We start from the raw sequence: 12856 nt of genomic DNA, 5'->3' as shown, positions 1-12856 counted from the left end.
CCAGAACAAACTAGTACTACATTCTTCAAGGAGAATTACCTAAATGAAACCTAAGCAACATAACTTAAAAGAAACATAGTGAACATGATTTAAAAATTCACAGAGATTAAAGAAGATGCAAAAAACAAAATATACTTACAGAAGATAGGAATAAACTACAGAGTGAAAACAAATATATGGCTGAATGACATTATGAAGAAAATTCAGAACTTGAAAGCTGAATTCAATAGAGATAGTAATACTGAAGAAAACTTGAGCTGTAGTGAATATTAAATTTAATAGTTAATAACCTAATTAGAAAACTCAAGGTAAAGCTTTGCCAGTAGAAAGAGTCAAGTTAGAGGACCAAATATCATGCAGGACTTGGAGATGAAGTAGAAAAAACAAGACACTTTACTCAAAGGATAAGAAAAATATTTAAAAACGTGATATGTTTAACACATAAAAAGGGTATTCAAAATATTTTGAACACTAAAAAAGGACCAGATATTTGAAGATGATGCTTATAAGAAGATAAAACACAAAGGAAACAAAATTTATATCATACTCAAAACAATGTAATTAAAAACCAACATTTAGCTTCACCAAAAGTTTGTATCAGACTAGTACAAACATATATTTTCTTAGGCCAGCACCTGTAGTTTTTTTTTTTAATTAATTACACTTTATTCATTTTGTATACCCCCATAAGCCCCTTCCTCCTCCCCTCCCAATCCCACCCTCCCTCTGCTTTCTGTATGCATGCCCCTCCCCAAGTCCACTGATAGGGGAGGTCTTCCTCTCCTTTCTGATCTTAGTCTATTAGTTCTCATCAAATGTGGCTGCATTGTCCTCTTCTGTGGCCTGGTAAGGCTGCTCCCCCCTCAGGGGGAGGTGATCAAAGAACAGGCCAATCAGATTATGTCAGAGGCAGTCCCTCTTCCCATCACTATGTAAGGCACTTGGACACTAAACTGCCATGGGCTACATCTGTGCAGGGGTTCTAGGTTATCTCCATGAATAGTCCTTGGTTGGAGTATGAGTCTCTGGGAAGTTCCCTGTGTTCAAATTTTCTTGTTCTGTTGCTTTCCTTGTAGAGTCCCTGTCCTCTCCAGCTCTTACTATTTCCCACTTCTTACATAAAATTCCATTCACTCTGCCCGACAGTTGGGCATCAGGCTCAGCATCTGCTTTGATAGTCTGCAGGGCAGAGGCTTTCAGAGGCCCTCTGTGGTAGGTTCCTAGGTTGTTTCCTGTTTTCTTCTTCTGGCTTTCAGAGGCCCTCTGTAGCAGGATCCTAGGTTGTTTCCTGTTTTCTTCTTCTTCTGATGTCCATCCTCTTTGCCTTTCAGGATGGGGATTGAGCGTTTTAGTTCGGGGTCCTCTCTCTTGCTTAGTTTCTTTAGATGCACAGATTTTAGGGGGTTTGTCTGCTTATTAAATATACTTTGATAATTTAAAAAAAAAAGAAGATAAAACAAGCCAATGGCCTAGATCAGAGAAGAAAACTTCCCCAAATTAAGGGAAGCCATTTTAATAAAGTTACAAGAAGCACACAAAACACCAAATATGCAAGAGTAGAAAAGAAAATCACCATAGCATGTCATAGGTGAAACACTAAAACTGACCAACCAAAAGAGGGTATGAAAAGCTGCAAGAGGAAAACTACAGTCACATAAAAAGAAAACCTTTCAGAGTAACAGCTGACTCCTCAAGAATACTTAGAAGTTGGAAGATCCTGGAGCAATGCACCACAATTTCTGAAAGCTACTAACCTACATTTCTATACCCAGTATGACTACCTTTCGTGATTAAAGGAGAAAGGAAAAAAAAAACTTCCATGATAAAAATTGTTAAAGTATCCATATCTACCAAATAACTCCTACATAGAATTCTAGAACCAGTAATTCAGACTGAAAGAGACTGAAGCAAGGTTAAGAGACCACAGGAAGAAAAACATGAAGCCATAATTATCAAAAGATAAAGTATAAATAAGAACACAAACAGGAAAGGGGGAAGAGGGAGAGAGAGAACAATCAACACATACCCTTTAATCATACTTTACACATATTTTACATAGTTACAGTTAATGGCCTAACTCCCCAATCAAAAGGCATCCATCCTAAATTTCATAGGGAACCAAAAAAGACCTTAGACAGCCAAAATAATCCAGAACAAAAAGAAAAATCTGGAAGGATTACTATACCAGGCTTCAAACTATCTTAACAGAACTACAGTAATAAAAACAACATGGTGCTGACACAAAAACAGACATGTAGATCAATGGAACAAAGTAGAAGACCCAGATGTGAATGCATATAAGACAGTTGTTTGATATATGACAAACTCTCAAAAGTAAACAATGAAATACAGCATTTTCAATAAATGGTGCTGGGGAAATCGAATGTCCACATACAGAAGAATGAAATTAAACCCAAATCACCCTGCACAAAAATTAACTCCAAACGGATCAAAGATCTCAATGTGAAATCTAAAATGCTAAAACTGATAGAAGAAAACATAAGCAGTGCTTTTTAAGATACAGGTGTAGGAACAGACTTTCTGAATAGAACTCCATTTCATCAGAAATTAGTCTCAACAACTGATAAATGGGACCTCACAAAATTAAAACCCTTCTGCACAACCAAGGAATGATCAATTCAGTGAAGAGGAAGCCTACAGCCTGAGAACAAATACATCTTATAGAAGATTAATATGCAGATTATGCAAATAATTTTTAAAAACAAAATAAAAATCAAACAATTTTAAAATGGGCTATGGATCTGAATAGTGATATCTCAGAAATGAAATCAAAATAGCTAAGATATCTTTCCTTAGAACTATTTAACAACTTTAGTATTTACAGAAAATAAAAATTAAAACTACCTTGAGATTTCATCTTATCCAGTCAGGCTGGCTGACAACAAATGCTGGAAAGAATTAGAGAAAAGGAATTAAATCCTCATCCACTGTTGGTGGGATTGCAAACTGATACAGCCACATGGGAAGTCAGAGTGGAGAATTCTCAAAAGCTAAAATTATATATACCTGATGACTTAGCTATTTCACTCCTTGGCTTATATGCGTAAAGGACTTGATATCCTATTAGAGATACTTAGCCATGTTCACTGTGACTCTGTACAAAATAGCTAGGAAATGGAAACAATGTCCTTCAATTGATGAGTCATAATAATAATAATAATAATAATAATAATAATAATAATAATAAAAATAAAATTTCATTATAGACACCACGCAATATTATGTAGCTGTAAAGGAAAATTGAATACTATTTGCAGATACATGGATGTAACTGGGAAGTATTATACTGGGTGAGGTAACCCAGACAAATATCATAAAGACTCTCACTTATAGATTCTATCTCCAAACATTTAGATGTGAGTATATAACCTGAAATAGACCCAAAAGCCAGGACCCATTAGGGGTTGGGAGGAAAGACTCTCTAGAAAGCAGAATAATGGAACATAGGTTCTTGAAGGAAAATATGGGGAAAAGACACTAACTAAGGAGGGAGGAGGAATCAGTCAGAAGGAGAGGGAGAAAGAAAGATTAAACAGCACTGAAGTGTCCTAAAAGCCATAGCAAAGCATTATTTTATAAGCTTACTAAAACTATATATACACAAAATACTCCTACAAAAGAGGGGGCAGATTGTATGGTGTTTTCTGTAAAACTGTGTTTTCTAGTAATATCAGAAGCTGCATCCATAAATTTTGACAAACATGACTAAGCAAACATGAGCTGAACAAGAATGGCTACCAACAGATACTCCAAGCTAAATGGAGGAAAGCCCATGAGGCCTTAGCTGCACACAGAGAACTGTAGACAATTGCAGAAAGGTGGGAACAAGAGAGGTGGCCTCCCCCCCCAAAAAAAAGAGCATACCAACTGCTATTATATGGGCTCCTGCCATTTTCTTAACCAATGTAACTTCTAATTGTATTCTAAATACCCATCCTTATACCCACAAATAAGTGTAGTTCTTGCCCTTTTCCAAAGAGGCAAACAGAGACTGTTACAGAAAGGCAGAACACAACTGAAGATAAGGTGCTTAGCCCCAATGCATCTGCAATGCAAACCCTACACCTAAGACTCAGAGGAAAATCACAGAAGAGGAGTTAAAAAGAAATTTAAGACCCAGAGGATCAAGAAGCTTACTGCCTGTCACTGCGTTCATGCAGGACTCCCAGGGTTCAGTTTTTTTTGTTTGTTTTGTTTTGTTTTGTTTTTGGTTTTTGCTGTTGTTGTTTGTTTTTGGCTCTGTTGATCTCCTTTTGGAGCTCCTGTCTTTCTATCTCCTCCTTCTTTCATAAAAGTCCATGCCCTCTGCCCAAGTTTGGATATGAGCCTCAGCCTCTGCTTTGATACCTTGATCAGTAGAGTCTTTCAGAGGCCATCAGTGGTAGGCTTCTGCCCTGTTCCCTGTCTTCTCCTGCTTCCAATGTCTATCTTGTTTGTCCTTCTGAATGAGGATTGATCATTTTCTCTAGGGTCTTCCTTGTTGTTTAGCTTTTTTAGTAGTATAGGCTTTAGTATGTTTATCCTATATTATATGGCCAAGGGTACAGCCTTACCATGCCACAGAAGAAGACGATGCAACCAGTCCTGATGAGACTTGATAGTTTAGGGTCAAATAGAAGGGGAGGAGGACCTCTTCTATCAGTGGACTAGGAGAGGGGCATAGGAGGAGAAGAGGGAAGGAGGGTAGGGTTGGGAGGAGATGAGGGAGGGGACTGCAGCCAGGATACAAATTGAATAAATTGTAATAAATGATTTTTAAAAAAGCTAAAATGCAAGAGAATGGATAAAAATGTGGAATCTTAGGAAAGAAGTGGTAAAAGGTAAGATCTGGAGAGGATAGGAACTCCATAAGGAGAGCAACAGAACCAAAAAATCTGAGCACAAGGGTCTTTCCTGAGACTGATACTCCAACCAAGGACTATGCATGGAGATAAACTAACACCCTTACATAGATTTAGCCCAAGGCAGTTCAGTATCCAAGTGGGTTCCATTGTAATAGGAACAGGGCCTGTCTCTGACATGAACTGATTGGTCTGCTCTTTAATTACCTCCCCCTGAGGGGGAAGCAACATTACCAGGCCACAGAAGAAGACAATGGGGACACTCCTGATGAGACCTAATTGACTAGGATCAGAAGGAAGGAAAAGAAGACCTCCCCTGTCAGTGGACTTGGGGAGGGGCATGCATGCAGAGGGTGGAGGAAGGGAGGGATTGGGAAGAGAGAAGGGAGGGAACCACAGGGGGGGATACAAAGTGAATAAAGTGTAATTAATAAAGAATTTTAAAAAATGTTATATTCCTACTTGACCAGTGTAAAACCCAAGGAGCCCCCATTGGTTCCTCATTGACTTTAGGACATGAACTATGGCTTAAGGGATAAGTGGCTTTCCATTGACTTTCTCACAGTAATGAGAGAAATGACTGTCAAAATTAAATAATGAAATATATTTGTTTAAAATAGTGTATACTTAATAAAAAGGTAACTTTTCCTCTGGAAAAAAAAGTCTATTGCAAGATAGTGTCTTCGAGATGTGACAAGAAAGCTGCACCTGTGAAATCTTCACAATGTGATTGTATAATGCCAATGCCAGTTAACATGCAAAAGTGCTCAGGGGGAGTTTCACATAGCCACAGCCCTCTACGAAGAGTTAAAGGCAAATCAGTGACTGTTGAGAGAGGGAGAATCAGCTTCATCCAGGGATAAGTCCCTTGACAGGTTAACCAATTCCAAGTGGACACACACACTCACACATGTACAAACATTATTTTAACATACTAAAGAAGAGATCTAAATTTGAAAGGGAGTGAGAGACATAGGAAGAGTTGGAGGGAGGGAGGAGAGGGAATGCTTCAGCACTCAGGTATGAGTCTCAAACATGTAATAAAAAGTTTAGTTAGAGAGACTCTATGATTATAAATAGTATATGTTTAAAAGAATAGGTTCATGCAATTCAGAAGTTAACCATCAGACAAACAGCGAAAATTGTGTGAATTAGTTCATGGTGTTTTTACTTAGAAAGTTTTATCTCCTTTTTTTATTTTTATTTTTTTACTTTTGTGACTGGTTTGTTTATGGATAATTTTTAAAACATATTTTAAAACCCTAGAACGTAATTTAATTTCCTTTTTTGTCTCCTAGACTAAGAAAGGTTTTCATCAAACAGAGAAGTATTTGTGGGTACCAAGGAATGTATAACAAAGCTATATATCAATTAGGAGATTGCAAAGTACCAAAGTCTACTTTCTTTTTTTTTTTTTTTTAATTTTCACTTTTTTATTTATTTTTTAACTTTTATTAATTACACTTTATTCATTTTGTATCCCCCCATAAGCTCCTCCCTCCTCCCCTGCTGACCCCACCCTCCCTCCCTTCTTTAAGCATGCCCCTCCCCAAGTCTACTGATAGGGGAGGTCCTTCTCTCCTTCCCATCTTAGTCTATCAGATCTCATCAGGAGTGGCTGCATTGTCCTCTACTGTGGCCTGGTAAGGCTGCTCCCCCCTCAGGGGAAGGTGATCAAAGAGCAGGCCAATCGGATTATGTCAGAGGCAGTTCCTCTTCCCATTACTATGTAACCCACTTGGACACTGAACGGCCATGGGCTACATCTGTGCAGGGATTCTAGGTTATCTCCATGCATGGTACTTGGTTGGAGTATGAGTCTCTGGGAAGACCCCTGTGTTCAAATTTTCTGGTTCTGTTGCTTCCCTGTGGAGTTCCTGCCCTCTCCAGATCTTACTATTTCCCACTTCTTACAAAGTCTACTTTCTAAAAGCCCATTTCATCTTAAATATCTTACTGTTTAACATTGCAGGCAATGACTTTGATGTTGAGGAATTTGTCTGTGATGTGCTGCCCCCTGCTGTTCTACATCTGTAAGCACCACAGAATCTCTACCAACCAGAAAAGTATTGTAATGGAGACATCTTGTCGTTGCAAAAACAAAACAACAAAACGCAGTTTCTTAAACTCTTTTGTGCCCATGAGGCTCTTTGAAAATATTTTCATAAGAATGTTTTAAATGCCAGGAATAAAAATAATATTTATCAAGATCTTTCTAGTAGCAAAGATGTGGTTGGTTGAAAATGTTTTAACACAAAGATAACAAAATGTAGAGCTAATCTAGAATCTACTACAGATTTGGACAGGCAGATGAGTGACTGATGTTGAGGCATCTGCAGAATGTAGGATGATAACACAGTGCACGACTTAACTGCTAGGGTAGGTTGGTACCCGTGGAGGAGAAGAGGGCAAAAAGAAGGGAGAGGGGCATGGAGAGGGGGACTGGAAGGAAACAGAGGGCTGCAACCAGGATGTGAAGTGAATGAATGAATAAGTAATTTTAAAAAAAAAAATCTTTTTTTTAAAAAAAGGGCTGGGCAAGGCTACTACAATGAAACTCTGTTTCAACAAAAACAAAAATCAATTTGATTATATTTCAACCTTACTCTGTTGATCACAATATATTTCTTGGGTTTTTTTTTTTTACTCTCTTAAGACCATTCAATAAATATAATTTGTCTGTGTTATTATAAAGCATATTTAAAAAAATAAAACTGCTTCTCTTTTTACTAGACCAATAATACTTATAAAAAAGAAAGAAAGAAAGAAAGAAAGAAAGAAAAGAAAAGAAAAGAAAAGAAAAAAGAAATAAGTGCTAAGTAAGGGCTCACCATCCCTGCCAGGAAGGCCTGAGATCCAATGATCACATAGCTAAAGAGCATAAGCTTCCCAGTACCCCATTATCTGTGGTCCTCTTCAAAAGGACTAGACAGTAGTTTGTCTTTATGATTTCTTAAGCTTTACAAAAGTGACAGACTTTAGGAACAATCAACAAGAATCATCATCTCTTCCATGCCTCCTTTTCCTTCAAGCTATTGTATGCAGTCTTTGGCTATCATAGAGATCCTAATGACTTGTAGAGAGAAGTAAGGGTTGGGATAATTTAGTTTGAGTTTGGTAGAACATATTTATGTGGTTCATTTTCCTTTTCATGCATAAAGGAGTTGCTTAACCTCATAGTTATTCAATAATAACTAAGATTTCATCTAATTTTTCATTATATAGGTAATTTTTACATACTTATAAATAATCTACATATAATTTTGTGATTTTTTTTGGAAAACACTAGCTAAGTCTATATGGCTGTAAAAGTTAACATTTCATAGGCACTTCTTCACCAAAATAAAATTCTTTAATGAGGTATTTATGTGCTTTTTCCTACTTTAGACACCACAGTCTTAACAAAAGTAGTCAGAATCCAATCTATTCAAGTATTTGTCCATATAAGTACCTGCTATGATTAACTTTATCACTTGACAGGATCTAGAATCATCTAGGAGAGAAGCCTTTTAGAAGGCCTTTTAAGGATTATCTTGATCAAAGTAACTGGAGTAGCTAGATTTCTACAGTCAGGCATAATCTCCCTCTAATTGAACAGGCCTTATGTCCAATTAGTCAGCTGTTGCTTACCACCCAGATGTAAGTGCCATTATTGCATCTTTAGGGATATCTTGTCATGCTATTTATTATTATAGTTCGTTGGCAACTAGCTGGGTTGCTTTCTTCCCTTGGCATCTTAAGTAGTACCTTCTGGTACCATGAAAACCAAAGCAGAAGCAGGAAGGAAGCTTACAAATTAGATCCAGTTTAAAATGTGGTGTCTTCAGCAATAGGGATTTACTTTCAATCTCTGAGAGGAACTATTGGGCAATAACAAACTGTATTGTTTTGGTACTTAGATTTCCCATCACCAGTAACTTGAATGGGGGTTTCATTTGCCAGGTATTTGCTGATAGATTATGGTTTTCATACATACATACATAACTTTTAGGTAAATATGTTGATTCCCTGTGGCTTTTTCAACCATGTTTAGTGTTGTTTCTTCTTGCCCCCTCCCCACTTACAGTCTCCCTCTCATTTTTCCATTTCCCCTTTTATATGACCTCTGTCCTGCATATCCACCCTCTACATCCTGCCACAGTCCTGTTTTACTTTCCTGGTTTCTGCAGTAACTTCAGGTTATATACTCACATATGAAGAGTTGTGGCTAGGAAGAACACCACACAATGTTTGTCTTTCTGGGTCTGGGTTACCTCACTCAATAAATTATTTTCTACATCCATCTATTTACATGCAAATTTCATAATTTCATTTGTCTTTACAGCTGGATAGTGTATTATTGCATACATGTACCACATTTTCATTGTACATTCCTCAGTTGAAGAACATTTCCTGATTCCATTTCCTAGCTATTGTGAAAGAAGTAGCAATTAACATGCTGAGCAAGTGTTATCTGTGTAGTAGAACATTAATTCTTTTGAACATTTGTTGAGAGGTGGTATAGTTGGGTCACATGATAAATTTATTTTAGCTTTTTGAGGATTCTCCATACTGATTTCCAGAGTGACTGTACCAGTTTTCATTCCCACAAGCCCAGGGCTAGTGACATCACTGACCTTAGAAGAACATTCCCTACTGCCACTTTCCTAGACCTGCATAGTCCCTAATTGCAGTCTAAAACATACCCTTATAACTATAGATAAGTATAGCTCTCATCCCACATCAAAAACCTTCTCTTTGCAGCAAATGGAGACCATTGTAGACAACCACAATTGATCACAATGCAAATAAAAACTAGTTTTGAGAATCCCAGACCCAGTGGATCCACCACCAATGTAATTCCTACACCTAAGATTTAGGGAACATCACAGAAGAGGGAGCAGAAAGATTATAGACGCTGGAGTGCCAGAAAGTCTGCTATGAGATTGTCTACTAGAAATAGTTGCATAAACAAGACACAAACACTGACAATCAAATAGACAAGCCAAATTCATATTAAAATGCCCCTTGTATTTAAAATTTTCAATGCTACATTGAAATCAAATACTAACTAAAAAGAGATGGTTATAAAGGTAGAAAATGTTAAAGTAAGAAAAAAAATGTTTCTTCTTTGGTATTCTTTTTTTTAAGACCAACGTTGACTAATTTTTGCCCATATCATGTTTGTTATTTGCTAGCAAGCACTCATTTCTCCTCCTGAAGCATAAGCTAATGATAGCTCAAACTTTTCAAATCAACTTTCTCCTTTTCCCAGCCTTGCTACTCAGAAGTGTCTGCTCTCAACCTGAGCTCCAGAGGTAGACCCACCTCTGCTAAATCAATCAAGGAAAGGTCATGATCCTCCCAAATAACAGCCAGTGATTCTTGAGGACATCTCAAGTTGTGCACGTGGTCTTGAAGATATCATTGCCTTCTGTAGAGAGACAACTGGATGAAGGTGAAATTTATGGAATGCTAAGCCCAAAAACAGACTCTGGGAATGGGGTCAGTATACTCAGTCAAATTGCACCTAACACTAGGTCATTGATATTAATCCTCAAGAAAGGATTTCATTAATTTTGGGCTACTGTGGGTTGGATATTTAGATTTTCATTATCTTTAAAAAAAATCATAATGAAAAAAACATTCCAAGTCAGGCTACATTTAAAGTAGAGACATGTTGTAGAGAAAATGTGATGTCATTTGTGAGTTCTTTGTAAAGTAAGAAAAGAGAACAATTACTGGAGCTGAGAAGCACTATTTCTAGATACATAATGATTCTGATTTGTTTTTAATTTGAAAAATGCTTTTAAACGAACTATATTAAATGTAGCCTTTTGTCTAATATTTGAATCATGCTGTTTAAAAATTACCTGAAGTACTTTTAGAGAGTAATTAGATAGACTAGATACTTAAACTTTAATCTTTCACACTAGAGACAAGATATATCTTGTTTAGCAGACCTCTTAACTGCAATAAATAGATATCTTATCCCAGTCCTTGCACTCTGAGAAGCCTATAGATTTATAGATTTTACACTATAGATTTATAGTGTGGGGGTGTAGTGGACAGAGAAAAATGACTCAAGCTGCCAACTAAGTGTCCTGGTTCATAGTTTCTAATTTTAATAGGTCATGATGCTTCAAGGGTTGCAGGATGGATCAGTTCACTCTTGGTTAAGATTTAGACCATGTGTATTTTTCTAGAGGAAAATGAAATTAGAGAGCTATTATGTGTTGAAGAGTTCTATAAAGTTTGTAGGGTTTTGGTTCAAAACAATCATAATGTAAAGTTAGTTTACAAGGTGGTTGTTATGCTTTGAATAAGAATGGTCCCAGAAATCTCCTGTATTTGAATGCTTGCTTGGTTATAAGGGATAAGAACTGTTTGGAGATGTGTTGTCTGTTGGAGTATGTGTGGCTTTGTTGGAAGAAGTGTGACACTGGAGTAGGCTTTGAGATTTCAAAAGCCCATGCCAGGTTCAGTGTCTTTCTCTTTGTGCTGCCTGCAGAAGATACAGTTCTCAGCTACTTCTCCAGCACTATGTCTGCCAGCCTGCCACCATGCTCTCCACCATGATGATGAAAGACTAAACCTATGAAACTGTAAGCAAACCCCTATTAAATGCTTTCCTTTAAAACCATTTCCTTGGTGGTGTATCCTCACAGCAATGGAACAATAAGACAGTAGTTGGCTTGGACTCTGTGCTGTGGGTTGCGCACCTTTCTACTTACCCTTTTCCTATCTCCATGATGTTCCACAAGGGACAGAAGATGGGTCAGTGCACTTCCAAGTGCTCTCCTGGTCAACCTCACCTTTTTCTGATTCTTATTCTGTTTTATTCTTCTTCCCACTTCCTCTCTCTATCTTCCCTCTATTTCTGTTTCTTTCAGTCAAAGAAAAAGATATGGTACAGGAGAGTAAGAAGGTATAAGAAGATATAATAATGAAGGTATAATTTTTCTTTCACTGTAATTGTCTTGTCACCTCTAAAAGCAACTCAGAATGCTTTGCAACTAATATTCTATTTTCCATCTTTTATTAGCTTCTATTTAATTAATAAATTAGTTAATTTTGTTTTTAATTTTTATTGTACCATATATTATGTTCATATTCTTTCCCCTTCCTCAAATCCTCCCACATACTCCTCACCTCCCTACACACCAAACTTGCTCTGTCAGTAAACAAAACAACTAAAAACCAGGGAAAGTGACAAAACAAATGAAAATAAAAACAGACAAAATAAAAAGAGAAAATCAATAAATTAAAATTACCAAAACAGAAGGCCACTAAATAAATAAATGGATAGATAGATAGACAGATAAACAGCTAAATTGTTGTGACTTTTTTCTGCTGCTTCTGCACCTCTCACTTGCTACGCCTGTAGATTCTTTTGGTGTTGCCAATCTCCTGAAAACATTGTCTCTGACTTTTACTGCCATTTTGAAGGTTTTGTTAAACCACAATCCATTCACAGTACAAGTTCATATGAGCTCAGACTTCAAATACAAAATGAGAGAAAACAGGACTTCTGAGTAAGATGGTGGACTATTGGCTGCTCTTACGAGGATGAGTGGAAAAGACCACCAGAATAGGAACGAATACACTTCATCCCAAAAGAGAAGCAGAAGAGCTTTGGAAACCCATAAAAGTAGTGAAGGAATATCAATAAGAAAAGACACAAGCCAGAGAAGTAAACTGAATGCAGTCTAACAGTTAACATTTGTTGTTTTTCTATTTAATAATTTGTTTCCATGGCTGTAGACATCACATAATTATTTAGGAAACTATGTTTTAGCAGTTTCACTGTGATGTAACAGTTCTTTGACAGTGTATTCTTGTATTTTTTACTTTGAATCTTTTATAATTTTTTTTTTATTTTACTTGCAGGTAGGTTACTCAGATTTGGTAGATGTTCAATTCTTAGATAAGTTAGGATGTAGTTTTGCTGGATACAGTTTGGTATTTACTTTCAGGGCTCTGTGCCTTTCTGATCTGTCAGTTGCTGAGGAGTG

This window comes from Meriones unguiculatus, chromosome 21 (genome assembly GCF_030254825.1).
Source record: "Meriones unguiculatus strain TT.TT164.6M chromosome 21, Bangor_MerUng_6.1, whole genome shotgun sequence".
Classification (NCBI taxonomy): domain Eukaryota; kingdom Metazoa; phylum Chordata; class Mammalia; order Rodentia; family Muridae; genus Meriones; species Meriones unguiculatus.
This window is presented reverse-complemented; position numbering follows the sequence as displayed.